The sequence below is a fragment of the Physeter macrocephalus genome, chromosome 6 (genome assembly GCF_002837175.3).
Source record: "Physeter macrocephalus isolate SW-GA chromosome 6, ASM283717v5, whole genome shotgun sequence".
Taxonomy (NCBI): Eukaryota; Metazoa; Chordata; class Mammalia; order Artiodactyla; family Physeteridae; genus Physeter; species Physeter macrocephalus.
The window spans coordinates 1,263,081-1,279,602 of record NC_041219.1 but is presented as its reverse complement, the minus strand read 5'-3'; the positions used below and the strand labels follow the sequence as shown (position 1 = coordinate 1,279,602).

The 16,522-nt window shown below is 40.1% G+C and overlaps 1 protein-coding gene across 1 annotated transcript in view; it reads right to left on the bottom strand.

Annotated features, from left to right (window-relative positions):
* Positions 1-16,522, bottom strand: part of TBC1D30 (TBC1 domain family member 30) — a 91,949-nt gene that overhangs the window by 44,950 nt on the left and 30,477 nt on the right. The window lies entirely within an intron of this gene.

The following is a 16,522-nucleotide window of genomic DNA, read 5'->3' as shown; positions in this document are numbered from 1 at the left end:
CGCTGAGCCTGTGCTTCCGGAGCCTGTGCTCCGCAACGGGAGAAGCCACAACAGCGAGAGGCCCGCGTACCGCAAAAAAAAAAAAAAAAAAAAGCAGGGTTGTTGGGTTGTTTTTTAAGTGCTTTCCCCGTCTCTCCAGCCAGACTGCAGTAGGCAGAACGGTTAGTGATAATTACTTTTTAAAAAAAAAATCATTCTTAAACTACGATATTCACCAATGGATATTAATCATAAAGATGAATAAGTCATAAGAAAGGAAAGGATATGGAGGGAAATACAAAGGTATTTGTATATGCTAATATTTAGAGAAGGAACACCAGATGGATTAAAAAAAACTAAAAAGTATTTATGTGGAAGGGAACAGTGTAGAAGAGAGGAATAGAAAACAGGTTTCTCTAGATGTGCCTTATGTAGTTTTGACTCTGGAATAACATCTTATATTAATAATATTAATAAATCAAGCAAAAAGAAAACCCTAAAATTTGAAAATGAATGGAAACAAATGAACCTAACTAGAAATCCTGTTGATGGCATAAGAACACAGAAAAAATGAGTAAGTTGTTTTAGAGTGTAGTGTTATGCCTGTATATCAATGGTGGTAAAGACTCCAAGGGCAAAAAGAGCTGCAAAGAAATCTTAAATGTCATTCAGTAGCATTACTGTTATTAATAATATTGGTGTTATTTATTAATTCTTATGTACACTATAGGATAACCTAAATAATTATGTTAACATCATAATCAGTCTGCTAATTTGGGGTGATTTTAAATGTTTCACTAAGTAACGCTGTGATGGATATCTTTGTTGACTAAGCTTTACTAGATTTTTGAACACCTAAAATGAATTTCCACAGTGGGGTTATTGGATCTAAAGGCATAATCATCTATATGACATATATTGCTAAATTAAATCGTAAAGGATTGTACCAGTTTAGTCTCTGGTTGACACCTTTTCATCCTCCATCTTCAACAGCTCTCAGTATTATCATTTAAACACTTGCTGCTTTGATAAAAAGAACTGTCATTTTGTTGTTTTTATTGGCATTTTTATTAGTAGTGCAGTTGAACTTTTTTTGGTATGTTAACTAAGCAGTTATATGATATTTTCTGTGAATTTCTTACTCGAATATTAAAGTCTACGTGTTTTCTTAATGAAAAAATAAATATGTTAAGGTCAAAAGAAACCAAGATGTTTTCAGTGTAACAGAAAAATACAAGTGTGCAACCAAAGAAATTAAGTTTTTTTAATCCTGCAATAGTATATTTTAAATGGAAATAATAGTATGAACTCATCTTTTTTCTTTTCAAAAATACATATAAAGCCACTGAATAGGTTTAGAACTAAGGACAACCCAGCAGCAGTGAACACCCCCAGCACTCAGGATGTGGTCTCTAAAAACCGTTCCCCACTAAAAGGAACCAGGGCTCCTTTGAGGTGCAACTGATTCCAGATCTGGGCCAGAAAAAGTACAAGATGAGCCTGAAATATATTGATGAATTCAGGAAGGAAGGAAGTGCTCCAAGACTAATGGGGTCATGTCAAAAAGACATGAGAGCCACACAAACAGGATACTATTGGCCAAAGATGGAACACTGTGAGCATCAAAAACAACGACTACTAATCAACAGATGAATGGATAAAGAAGATGTGACATATATACAATGGAATACTATTCACCCATGAAAAAGAATGAAATTTTTGCCATTTGCAGCAACATGGTTGGACCTACAGATTATCATACTAAGTGAAGTAAGTCAGAAAGAGAAAGACAAATACCATATGATATCATTTATATGTGGAATCTAAAACATGACACAAATGAACTTATGAACTTATTTGCTCATTTGAAAGTTCCAATTCACACGGACATAGAGAGCAGACTGATGGTGGCCAAGGGGGAGGGGGTGAGGGAGGGATGGACTGGGAGTTTGGGGTCAGCAGAGGCAAACTATTATATACAGAATGGATAAACAACAAGGTCCTACTGTATAGCACAGGGAACTATAATCAATATCCTGTAATAAACCACAATAGAAAAAAATATGAAAAAGAATATGTATATATATATAACTGAATTACTCTGTTGTACACCAGAAACAATACTGAGTTAAGAAAGACTATCTGTAGAAATGCAGATCTCTGCAACAAGGAACTAGAAACTCTAAAGAGGAACCAATCAAAATTAGACATCTCAATTGCTGAGATAAAAACTGAACTAAAGGCAATAAATAGCAGACTAAATAATGCAGAAGAACAAATAAGTGATCTGGAAGATAGAATAATGGAAATCACCAAAGCAGATCAGCAGACAAATGAAACAAGGTTCCACTGTATAACACAGGGAACTATATTCAATATCTTGTAATAAACCATAATCTTATGTATTATATATAATATATATTATACTCTGTTGTACACCAGAAACTAATACAACATTGTAAATCAACTATACTTACATATAAATAAATTTTTAAAAAACAATGGCTGCTATTGATTGAAAGTATTAACTTTTTAAAAAATGCATTTCTAATGATATTCTGAAAGAACTAAAAAAGAAGTCCTTCACATGACTCTGGCACACTTATTTTGTAATCAGCACATTCTGGACTTTGTAATTGCCCTCAGAATTTGAGGACAATGTCAGAAATGATATAACACTAAGCATGAAATATACATTTCACATACAAAAATCTGTTAAAATGACATTTGTCATCTGCAAAAGTAAAGCCAGCTGATAGGGATATAGAAGCTATTCAGTTATGCCCACCTGACTGAGATAAAGATGCCTTGAAACAGGCATCACTGCCTCATCACTTTAGAAGATAAAATCATTGTTGAACCTGGTTGTGATGAACAGTTTGGCTTAGATTTCCCAACATTTCACACCAATCTCAGGTACAGAAATCTACACTTATTCAGCCTGATGCTTATAGTTTCAGTACATGTTTGTTCTCCTTCAGCTTTCTCTGAATGTCCCTTGACTGCTCCAGCCTGAGAACGATAATTGAAAGATATCTGATGTTTGGCTTTGGACAGTTTTTTAGAGGGCAACACAGACCCCTGGGTGAAGATGGTGATGAACACCCATAGTTAAAGGAAGAAAACTGGAAGGAGAGGGAAAATCCAGACCAAGGTGGTAAGTGTATGCACAGTATCGTCTTCCAGAGCTCTCATCTTCTCAAACCATAGAGGGTTCATGTTCTCTTTTAACAAGAAAGGCTGTTTATGCTCAGTTTTAGCAGTGGGCCAGCAGGAAAGACAGCCTCGCCGGCCAAGAGGAGGATCAATGGGCTCTGCTTTACAACACTGCGTCTGGGGTAGAAAGGAGGACGAACAGGCCTGGCTGACATCCACCACTCAGACCATCCCACACTCTTTGGCTCAAACTCCCTGCTCACCAAGCAAACTTTTGATTGTCATTTGGCTTCCCATAGAGACTTTGCCGCTGAGGAGAGGACATGCTGACCAGTTAACAGTGGTCAATGTCCCTGAGTTGGCTCAACTCTCAGTGAGTTGGAGAAATCAAATTTCTGGGCTGCCAAAGCTGAAGTGTAGACCCTAGATTGCCAACCCACCCAGATGTGTCATGGCTGACAAAAAGGCCTGTCTCTGAAATTCTTCAGTTACAGCATTTTTCTTACTATTAGTGACAGGGGCTTGTTTACTTTCAAGATAAAAATTCTATTTCACTCAGATTTATTACAAGGAAAAACTGACTTTAAAAAAAAAAAAGCTTTTTTGAAAACTTCCCATTCTAAACTACATAGAAGTTGAAACTCACAAAAAAAAATTTAAGAGTTTCTACTATTAAAGCAAAACATAATGAAGGAATTCAATAATATTATTTTGTTTACATTGGAGAGGAAAGCCAAGACTACCAACTTTCGTAGCAAACAGATAATTAAGCACTAAAATACAATGCTCTAGCCATGGCACAAGCCTAGCATTATATTTATTGTATGACTCATAGTTTCTTATTCGTGTCTGGAATATTGTTTTCCAAAAGCAAAAGATGTCATCTGAAGTCAACCTGCAGAGGAAACAATGCCAGCATGAGCTCTGCTTGAGGATCTCAGCTGGTGAGATTTCCAGCTAAAGCCAACTTACCATCACTCTTCACTGGGTGATTTTTACTAATCAAATAATATCAATGAATTCACATTTGGGCAAATCATACCTTGGCATGGTCCAGAGCAGTTATGATTTAAGCTGAATTTGGGAAAAGGAAAACTTCACATCGGATGAGAATCTGTTACTGGCTTGCTAAAGAAAATGAGTGCTTTGAGGAAATACTCTGAATGTCTCAGAGAGTCCAATACCCATGGTACATCCCCAGAGATCTAAGCTCCCAGGCCAAAACAAGGAAGTAGGGATCATTCAGCTACCCCTGCATCTTCAGGCTTATGTGCTGGCAGTGAGGCTTCCTTGAGAGCAAACTATTCCTTTAATGGAGAAAGGGGACAAGCCAGAAGAAAAAGCAAGTCCAGCATAAATAAAAGCTATGTCCCACGGGGCTTCCAGAAGGGAATCAGGTCTGGGATTCCTGTGGTTTCCTAATGATGTTACTTTCGTTTAACAGTAAAATCTTAAAATACAAAGGGCCTATGTGTTTATCTTCAGGAACTGAACAGAGCTAGTGGTGAGTTATCAAGAGAAAAAGCTCTAGAAACCTGCAGCAGAGAGAGAAAAGACAGGGAGCTGGTCTGCTCTGAGAAGGTGAGCCTGGAACTCATCCTCACACTTCAGAGGCCCCTGGCAGCTGTTCTCCAACCCACAAGTCTCAAAGGGTCAGAAGAGATTGTACCGAACATCAGGCCCAGCACTGTCTCCCATCGGACAGGAGATGGTACGTCTTTGCACTTGTGCTAGTGAAAAGGGTAGTGGTCTGGTGGCATAAAAGTCACTCTTCTCCTCTCTACTCTCCCCACAATTTCTGAAGGTCTGTGAGCAACTCCTAAATAGGAAAAGTAAAATCTCCTAAACGGATGGTAAACTGTGATCAGTCACATAAGAAGCTAACACTCTCCTCAGTACTTAAGAGTAGGGCCTTAGGGCTTCCCTGGCGGCGCAGTGGTTGAGAGTACGCCTGCCGATGCAAGGGACACGGGTTCGTGCCCCGGTCCAGGAAGATCCCACGTGCCGCGGAGCGGCTGGCCCCGTGAGCCATGGCCGCTGAGCCTGCGCGTCCGGAGCCTGTGCTCCGCAACGGGAGAGGCCGCAACAGTGAGAGGCCCGCGTGCCGCCAAAAAAAAAAAAAAAAGAGTAGGGCCTTAATAAGCAGTTCCTTCAACTCATTATCCAGGATGGAACCCACAAAACTATGAGCTCATGGAGACGAGCATCATAACCACTTTCCCTCATGAAAGAGGGAGAAGCGCGGCAGCAGGAAGAAACCAAGGGGAAAGGAAAAACCTTACAATTATCTGACACATCACATGACGTACATGGGACATTTTGTTTTCTTTTTGTATGGTTTCCCTTCTTAGTCATAAAAACCTATTTCTCTACTTAAGTACAGGCATCCTTGAAGACAATCAGGTGTAGCTTTTGTATTGTGTTTATCACAGAGAAAGGATTCTGTCCAGCGTGGAACAGAGAAGCTTTGACATTCCAATACCAAATCACATTCAGCACCGTCTTCTACCTCCCAATACTCCCTGCTTATGCTTTCTCAGGACCATTCATTTTAATCAGATAATCAGTTAATCATTCATTTTAATCAGTTTTTCAAAAACCAAAACCACTCTTAACATTCCCCCTCAAGCACACTCAAATATTTTGGATGAAGTATTTTAAGAATAACTGGTTTTATTTACAGGCCAGAAAGTTTTAAATTCAAAACTTATCTAATATAAAAATTTAATTCCTAGCTGGAGTGAAGTCCCATTTCACAGTACCATAGTGGAAATACATGTAAAACCCTGCATCCAGGTCCATGTAACTTCAGATGCATAGCTAACCCAAGATTTTCTATTTTCTAGGAAGTATTCTCTTGCTTCAGAATAACTAAAACTGATTCAGCACCACTTGAGGTAGGTTTATGTTGCCCACATAAGACATCTTCTTATTTCTTTTATTCATTCATTCATTAGTGAAATAAACATTTATTCCTCAACTGCTGTGGGAAAGGCATTGTGCTATGGCCTGTGGGGAATAAAATTATGAATTCAGTATGTTCCCTACCCTCAAGAAGCTTATAGTTTAATGAGGGACAGACAAAGTGGGTAGTGATAGGACAGTGTGAAAGGTTCATTTAAAATACTATGCAAAATCAAAACTACAATGCGACATCATCTCACACCAGTCAGAATGGCCATTATCAAAAAATGTACAAACAATAAATGCTGGAGAGGGTGTGGAGAAAAGGGAACCCTCATACACTGTTGGTGGGAATGTAAATTGATACAGCCACTATGGAGAACAGTATGGAAGTTCCTTAAAAAACTGAAACTAGAACTACCATATGACCCAGCAATCCCACTACTGGGCATATACCCTGAGAAAACCATAATTCAAAAAGAGTCATGTACCACAATGTTCATTGCAGCTCTATTTACAATAGCCAGGACATGGAAGCAACCTAAGTGTCCATCAACAGATGAATGGATAAAGAAGATGAGGCACATATATACAATAGAATATTACTCAGCCATAAAAAGAAACAAAATTGAGTTATTTGTAGTGAGGTGGATGGACCTAAAGTCTGTCATACAGAGTGAAGTAAGTCAGAAGGAGAAAAACAAATACCGTATGCTAACACATATATATGGAATCTAAGAAAAAAAAATGTCATGAAGAGATTAGTGGTAGGACGGGAATAAAACACAGACCTACTAGAGCATGGACTTGAGGACATGGGGAGGGGGAAGGGTAAGCTGTGACGAAGTGAGAGAGTGGCAGGGACATATATACACTACCAAATGTAAATTAGATAGCTAGTGGGAAGCTGCCGCATAGCACAGGGAGATCACCTCTGTGCTTTGTGACCACCGAGAGGGGTGGGATAGGGAGGGTGGGAGGGAGGGAGAAATGGTCATGAAGAACCTAGGGGCAAGATGGGAATAAAGACACAGACCTACTAGAGAATGGACTTGAGGACACAGGGAGGGGGAAGGGTAAACTGGGACAAAGTGAGAGAGTGGTAGCGTATATATGGACATATATACACTACCAAATGTGAAATAGTTAGTTAGTGGGAAGCAGTCGCATAGCACAGGGAGATCAGCTCGGTGCTTTGTGACCAGCTAGAAGGGTGGGATAGGGAGGGTGGGAGGGAGGGAGATGCAAGAGGGAAGAGATACGGGGATATATGTATATGTATAACTGATTCACTTTGTTATAAAGCAGAAACTAACACATCATTGTAAAGCAATTATACTCCAATAAAAACGTTAAAAAAAATTAAAAAATAAAATACTATGCAAAAAAAATATTGCTACAATTTTTGTCAAAGAGTGTTCTACCTAAGTTTTCCCCTAGGAGTTTTATGGTATCCAGTCTTACATTTAGGCTTTATTTATTTTTGTACATGATGTTAGAGAATGTTCTAATTTCATTGTTTTACATGTAGCTGTCCAGTTTTCCCAGCACCATACTGTTTTGTTTACTGTAGCTTTATAGTATAGTCTGAAGTCAGGGAGTGTGATTATAGCAAACACAATAATTATAAATGGAGTATAACCTTTAAAAATTGTGAAACACTATATTGTACATCTGTAACTTATAAACATTGTATATCAACGATAATTCAATTAAAAAATAATTAATTAAATACTATGTAAGTACTTGGAGGGATACCATTATCTCTACCTCCTCCTATGTATCATACATTCCAATGTTTTCCCAGGGCTTCATTTTATTGAACTATTAAATTTCACCTGAAAGCAGGCCAAAGACCAAGCTCATCTGTGCTCTTCTCATAATTATGATATTCAGCCTTTTACCTGAACAGCAGGAGTGGATCTCAGTCTGGAAGACTGAGACCCATCACTTTAGAAGATGAAATCATTGTTCAACCTGGTCACAACTGACTATTTAGCTAAGATTTCCCAACCTTTATACTAAGCCATTCTGAGAGCCTTTTTGACCCAGTAGAGGGATATGAAAGGAGAGGTTTCTCATACCTATTGATGCAGATCAGTTTGGCTTAGAAATATATGTTCCTAAAGAGAAAAAAAGGTGATACCTTTGAAAATAATATGCTTAACTTTGATGGTAAGACTAGAGAGGTATCAGGAAGAGGAGAGAGATTCGAATTAACATGAATGTTGGCTTGGCTGGCCTGAGAGCCTTAGATCTCCCAGATGGATTCATTCAGAAGAGAAGACTGCAGAACATGTGAACTGATGAGGGAGCTCGTAAAAGCTGCACCTGATAAGGCCTCAGGAGGCAATGTGGTGTATCAGAAAGGGCCTGCCCACGTGGCGGGGAGACCGAGATTAGAATGCCAACGTCCATACTTACTAGCTCTATGCCCTTGGGCAAGTTACTTAAAATTTCTGCGTTTCAGTTTCCTCATCTTGAGAATTAACAATACTTACCTGAGTACTTGTGAGAATTAAGTGGCATAATGAAAGTCAAGATTCTAACACAGTAGTGGTACAAAGCAGGCACTCAATACATTTTCACTGGGATGTCCTCCTTAGTGTTTGTTGATAATTGTACAAGATAAAGGTTAAAATGGCCTGCTCGCAGTCTATCCAGAAGTCTGCCCAGCACAGGATCAGGACCTGACCCACAGGGAAAGTCTGCCTGGCCAGAACACCCCCACTGAGGTCCTCACCAGATGCTCCTCTTTTGCTTTCTTACCCTGGTGCCCTCACTCAATGGGAGGAAAACTGAGTTTAGCTTCATGTTCACTCAAAAGTGCAAAATCAGAACTGCTAAATGGGGTTATAGAGAGGCAGACATCAAAATTTAAGGACACTATAACTGTAGTAAAACGGCCTCAGGAGATCATAAATGTCCTTTCTTTGGAGTTCTCAGGCAAAGACTGCAAGCCCAGCAGTCAGGAGTGCTGTGAAAGGGCATTTAAAATGAGGTGAGGTTCAAGCATCAGTTATCAGTAAAAAGAGCTTCCAACGCTATGATTCTCTGAAAGCAACTGAACTGATATTCAGGTCTCTTACTCTGTAAGATTTCCTCAATCCAATACAAATCCTGACCAACTATAATGCTGGGAGAATACAGTTTGGATTGTTATAGTTTCAGGTAAACTGAAGTTTAAGCAGAAGATATCCAGTTGGCGTCAATCCTTATTAAGGACATTTTTTTAAATGTACCATTATACTTTCTTTACTTAAAAAGAGAATTCTGAACAAACTGAATTTTTATGTATTTACTAAAAATCTTACATTACCTTTATATTATTATTCTCATTGTCTGAGAGTCCAGGACAGGTGTTAGAAAGGAACTGCAAATCACCTTAGGAACTATATTAAAAGGAAAATGCATGTCTCCTGAATTACACGGGTGACAGATACTTGGAGGTAAGAGAAATTTTATGGTATGTCAGTCAATACAGCCCTCAGCATTTCAAAGGGTAGCATATCTGGTGACTTATAGCCACTTTTATCTTTACCTCCATAGATACAGGAATTCACCAGTGTAGTCTTAAAAATGGTCATACATGTGTTCTAGTTTTTGCAAGTCAACTTAAAGTTTTGGTACTAGAGAAAAACTCCTAAGAAAGCAGATGCTTTTAATAAATATACTTCCGACATACTCCTTCTCTTCGAGAAACAATACGAGTGTGGCCTATTATATACTCATGTACTTAAAATAGCAGCACTGGCACCTTGAATTACCACCATCTTTTAGTCCCAGCTTACCACAGAGCGTCACTTGGCAGTATGTCACTCTGGGCTAACACCAGCCTCAATCAGATACACCAGCTCCTAAGGAGGGAATAGATTATGGCTACATAAAGTTAACCCTGGTTTCTCTAAACTTTAAACCTTCCTAATACTTGAAAACTAAGTACCACAGTGTGTTTTAGGAAAATACACAATAATTTTCTTGCACAGGGCCTGAAATACAGTAGGGACTCAGTAAAATTTTTTAATTGCATCTATGACACAAAGAGTATCAGGTTGGGATCTTGCTGACTGGACATTTTTAAATGGTACCCGCATTAACACCTGTATTTCAGATGCCACACTTCTCCCACCCCCACGTCTGATTCATCCATGCCCTTGAATTATTTATAGGCTTCTCAATAGATCATAAACTGCTTTGAGCACCAGGACTAAGACTTCTTCATTGTTGGATCTCTCCCCTTCCCTGCCTGCAGCCAGCATGGGGCTCATACACTTTCAACACTCAGTACATGAACATGAACAATAACATCATAAACTCATCACGTCAAGAAGAGAGCTAGACCTTCCCACTCATTAAAAAACAGCTTTTGGGGCTTCCCTGGTGGTGCAGTGGTTGGGAGTCCGCCTGCCGATGCAGGGGACACGGGTTGGTGCCCCGGTCCGGGAGGATCCCACATGCCGTGGAGCGGCTAGGCCCGTGAGCCATGGCCGCTGAGCCTGCGCGTCCGGAGCCTGTGCTCTGCAAGGAGAGAGGCCACAGCAGTGAGAGGCCCGCGTACCGCAAAATAAATAAATAAATAAATAAGTATATGTGGGCTTTGAATTGTTTCTGAGCCACACATCTCTGATCCTATAAACACTTGATGTGTAAGACATGGACAGCTGTTTTTAATTCCTCAAAGAATTGGGTTTCAACCTAAATGACTTCAAAAGGACTGACCCATTCATCCAACTGCATTATCTTAAATTTACTTCTTTATATACGGGAGAAGATCTTCAACTAGAATGGAAATCAAAAGATCCTTATGTTCTAGATTTAGAGCTTTGTCTTTGGAATGCCCCCCACGCCCCACCCTGGCACATTTACCTTAGGTGAGGAGGCCTAACAAAGTTCCTGTCCGACTCTGAAGATCAGCTTCCAGTTTTGCCAACTTCTGTCCATAGAGCTACTTAAAAAAAATGTTTTCAAATATTTTGTCAGGTTTCAGCTAAAGTAGTAAATATTTCTGGCAGTACTGAACAACCCCCTTAGATGCAAGAGGGGTCCCAAAAGAGGGTGCAAAGGATACAAGCCTCCCAAGATGTAGAGCCACTCCTGAAGAGAGCCAAAAATAAAAGAAAGACTTTGGCAACCCTACTGAGGGCTGGCAGTGGATTGGTAGGGCCCTTGCCATAAATGCAGTGCAACCCACATTTCTGTCTGGCCATATTTTTAACTGTAACTTCAGTATCTCCCAGAATTTGGTAAGGTTTTCCATTAATTTTAATTTTAGTTTCCCCTTGGCTATCTAAGGGAATTACTGGTAGCAGTATACCAGAGAACTGCTCAGAGCCCCATCACCTGGGAGGAGCGTTTATGGGGACCTTCCTTTGAAGGTAAATATGAGGGCATTCAAGCTGGTGTCAAAGGATTTGCACAAAACCTTTGAGGATAATATTTTTTTTCCAGTTTCTCAGTTGATTGCAAAAGAGACATTGATTTCTGGGCCAGTGTTTTAATGAGGGAAACCTTGGAGGGTGCAATGGGGGAGGTCCAGGTGTTGCTTTAGGTACTGTCATCTTTTTAACAAAAAAAAAAAAAAAAAAAAAAAAAAAAAAAAGGGCTTTTTAGTCAACTACAAGAGAAATTAGCAGATGTGTTTATGAAAAGTTATTTTGACTGACATTTATGCAATGTACACCCAAAAAATCCACAATCACTATTCTGAGTCTCCCTGACAAGTTTCCAAAATATAAGATGCTCAAATATCACATAGTTGCTCTACTCATCGGGTGAAAGACGCTCCTGAAATTCTAGATATAATGGCAGTCAGCATAGTATAGCAGCTAAAATCAGACTCTAGAACCAGCTACCTGGATTTGAAACCTGGTTCCGCCACTCAATAACTATCTAAACGTGGCTAAGTTAATTATCTCAGTTTCCTCATCCATAAAATGGGAAAACTATCTACTTCATAAGGGTTATTCTAAGGATTGAATGATACAGAGAAAGCACTTATGCTGTCTGTCTTACAGTAAGTTCTTATAGTAAATGACTTTATTGTGCCAAAAATATATAGTATTAAAGGCACTCAGAATATTTTTTTAAAGGAAAAATATTTTAAGATTATACATCAACATTGTAGATTATAAATGATGCCATCTGGTCACTCAAGCATCTTTGCTCTTTAATTATGTTACCTTCCATTTGGGCAGAGATTTTAGTGCAAAACCAGTCTAGGAAGCCCATAAAAGGGAACATCCATTTAAATTAACAAACTGTTTCCATTTCTCATCATCTTGATTTTTTTTTTAAACACGTTACTTGGGGAGAATTCACTTCAGTACAGACAAGCTAATCCTTCCCTGCTCTTCATAAATTAATAAAGCCCCAGCATCAATTACCCAACAGCCTCTTGCTTTGCAAGATCACTACAGGGAAGAAATCAATCTTTCACAGCAGAGTTTAAGTAAGCAAATTTCTTCTCAATCTTTCTATTCCTCCAATATTACAGCTTTTTTAAATAATGCATGCAGTTTTCTAAAATTTGGTTCAATCTTTTTTTTTTTTTTTTTGTGGTATGCGGGCCTCCCTCTGTTGTGGCCTCTCCCGTTGCGGAGCACAGGCTCCGGACGCGCAGGCTCAGCGGCCATGGCTCACGGGCCCAGCCGCTCCGCGGCATGTGGGATCCTCCCAGACCGGGGCGCGAACCCGGTTCCCCTGCATCGGCAGGCGGACGCGCAACCACTGTGCCACCAGGGAAGCCCAATCATTTTGTTTTAAAGGGTTTCCCAAATGTAGTCCATCATTCATCAGAAAGTTCTGGTCTTTCAATGTATTTTTATTATTTGCCATATAAATAATTTGTATGGTGTAGTCTATCCATTTCTACATGTATCAACATCAATTCCTCGAGTTGGGGTTGGGGGTTACAAATACACCCTAGAAGGAGAAAGAGTTTGTCAAAAAAATAATTTTTCAAAGTTTGTCAATTTTCCAGTACTAAATTTTCTAATGCAGATGTACCAAGAGAAAAGTAAGCATGGGAGGAGAAAAATAAGTAACAACTACCATGTACCAGCTGTCTGCTATGGATCAGGCACTGGGCTAGGTGTTTAATGATCTTATCTCATTTTAACCCAACAAGGTAAACATTATTCCCCAAGAAATGGGAAGTAAAAGGAGAGTGTACACATATATTATCAGGGTAATTTTCTCCTAAGCATGGCGGGGGGACAGGAATGACTAAAAGAAGACATATTCAAATATAAATAGTTAATTCTGAGTGGTGGGAGTATGGGAATTTATTGTATTTTTCCTTGTACTTTTCTGATTTTTTTTTTTTATTCCTGAAGGAAGGAAAAAAAGGAAAAAACAAAGAGGTTAAATAAGTTTCCCAAGGCCATATAACTAATAAGTGGTGGAGTTGGGATTTGAACCCAGGTCTACCTCACTGGAAAGCCACACCAAGCCAATAAAATATAGCCAGATATTTTTGATCTGAGCAGGATCAAAAATACTTTGGAAGTTCTGAAAGGAGACTTGTTCACAGCCTCATTTATGTTACCAAGTGAATGAAACATCCATAATTTCCTCAAACTCCCCATTTATTATTTACCTACTAAAACAAACAAGATACTGGTAGAGAGATGATAGAGAAGCAGCATCAACAAGGTCAGTCCAGCACTGCCAGGTAAACAGAAAGATTCCATGATGCCAGAGCAAATAAGTGAAGCTCTTAGGTAAGGATTACAGAAGACCAGCTGTGTCCTATAGGATACGTGGCAGGGCATGCAGGAGTTCATTAGAACCCACAGCAAGATGGGGCTTGGTGGAGACCTCATGGGGCAATTCTTTCTGCATCAACCCACCCTATAACTCATCCAGGAAAAATCTGGGCTGCCTTGAAGTTCCCCCAAGAAACTGCAGATAGGATTTTTCTCTGAAAACAATTTGTCAAATGTGAAACAGGAGACAGGAAGCTGGTTCATTAGTTGAGAAAGCAACAAACCAAAGACCCTCTCCATAGAGAGAAAATGTTAAATGATGAGGACTTGGGGTATAATCAGTCTCGAATAATTTTTGTGCCATTGTTGTGTTCCCTCTTGTGCAGGGGCCAGCTGTCACAATCACTGTGTCTCGGAGTGAGGATAACATTCGAGATGATTCCAACTAAGTTGCCCAGACTTTTAAAAATGTGTTTGAGGGCTTCCCTGGTGGCGCAGTGGTTGCGCGTCCGCCTGCCGATGCAGGGGAACCGGGTTCGCGCCCCGGTCCGGGAGGATCCCACGTGCCGCGGAGCGGCTGGGCCCGTGAGCCGTGGCCGCTGAGCCTGCGCGTCCGGAGCCTGTGCTCCGCAACGGGAGGGGCCACAGCAGTGAGAGGCCCGCGTACTGCAAAAAAAAAAAAAAAAAAAAAAAAAAAAAAAAAAAAAAAAAAAAATGTGTTTGAAAACTCTTGCACAATATCACAGACAGTAGAAAAATCTCATTAACCACTCACTGATGTTAAAGATTTGATGCAGTGAGTCAACGCTTCAGATGCTTCCTTGCTGTATGTCCATCAGTTGCATTACAAAATTTGGTGTACAACTGGTCAGAATGGCTATCATCAAAAAGAATACAAATAACAAATGTTGGCAAGGATTTGGAGAAAAGGGAACCCTCATACACTGTTGGTGGTAATGTAAGCTGGTGCAGCCACTGTGGAGGATTCTCAAAAAACTAAAAATAGAACTACCATATGACTCAAATATTCCACTCGTGGGTACATATCTGAATAAAACAAAAATCACTAAGTTTCAAAAAACACATGCACTCCAATGGAAGCAACCTAAGTGTCCAGGTTTAGAGTGAAAAGACAGTGCTTATATGTCAGTTCCAATCCCCCAATTTATCCCTCCCCCGCTTAACCCTTGGTAACCATGAGCTTGTTTTCTACATCTGTGACTTTACTTCTGTTTTGTAAATACGTTCATTTGTACCCTTTTTTTAGATTCCACATATAAGTGATATCATATGATATTTGTCTTTCTGTGTCTGACTTACTTCACTCAGTACGACAATCTCTAGGTCCATCCACATTACTATATATAAAATAGATAACTAATAAGAACCTGCTGTATAGCACAAGGAACTCTACTCAACACTGTGTGCCCTTATGGGAAAAGAATCTAAAAAAGAGCGGCTATATGTATAACTAATTCACTTTGCTGTACACCTGAAACTAACACAACATTGCAAATCAACTATACTCCAACAAAAATTTTTTTTAAAAAAAGACAGTGCTGCAGGGACAGACGGCACATGACAGGGGAGAAGTAGGATGGCCCCAGTCAGGACAGATGTGAAACTAGCCACTCTCCCACCCAATCTACTAACAAGGGCTGTTAGGAGTGGTGGCTATATTTTGCAACTGTCTCTAGTTCAAGAGGTCACTTTTCATTTCTCCAAGGCCTCGCAATCATGGGAAATGGGGGAAGGAGGAGTAGTAGGGTCCAAGGGTAAGGAAGGGGGATTTAACTCTGAACAGAGCATGGGAGGGCTGCTGCCAGCGGAGCCTCCCTTCTCCAATGGGAATAGCTGGCAAAGCGGAAGAGAAAAGCCTGGTGGGGTGGAGAAAGTAGAGGGGGACGAGGAGGGGGAGACATTCTGTCAAGAGATCCCAAACTCCACGAGGTAGAGAAGCAAGTCTTCCGACTGGACCTGTAACATGACTGATCCGAAACCACAGACAAGGGTATGCGTATGAATCACAAAGGCAGACAGAAACCACAGATGCAGTTCTAAGTGAAGAAAACAAGTCACAAATCAATGCTGGGGAGACTGGAAGAGGACAGAAAGCAGATGGATGGAGAAAAATGGTTCAGGATGGAGGCTGTAAGAATTCAGGGTCTAAAAGGTGTGTTTTTTATGTGATGCTGTATGTACGGCACAAGGACAGACCTGTCATGCTTAAGAAGTCAGAGCTACCCCATGTTCACAGTAGCATCATTCACAACAGCAAAGGGGTGGAAGCAACCCAAGTGTCCATCAATGAATGAATGCATAAATGTGGTACATACATATGGTGGCATATTATTCAGCCTTAAAAATGAAGGCAATTCTGACCCATGCTACTTCTACATAGATGAACCTTGAGGACATCATGCTGAATGAAATAAGCACGTCACAAAAGGACACATACCCAATGGTGGTTGCCAGGGACTGAGGAGAGAGAGGAATGCGGAGTCATTGTTTAATGGGTGCAGAGTTTCAGTTTTGCAAGATGAAGAGTTCTGGAGATGGATGGTGGTGACGGTTGCACAGCAATATGACTCTACTTAATACCAAGGAACTATGCTCTTAAACATGGTTAAGATGGCAAAGTTTATGTTGCATGTATTTTACCACAATGATTCAAAATGAACTTTAAAAAAAAGCCAGAGATGGGGCTTCCCTGGTGGCGCAGTGGTTGAGAGTCCGCCTGCCGATGCAGGGGACACGGGTTCGTGCCCTGGTCCGGG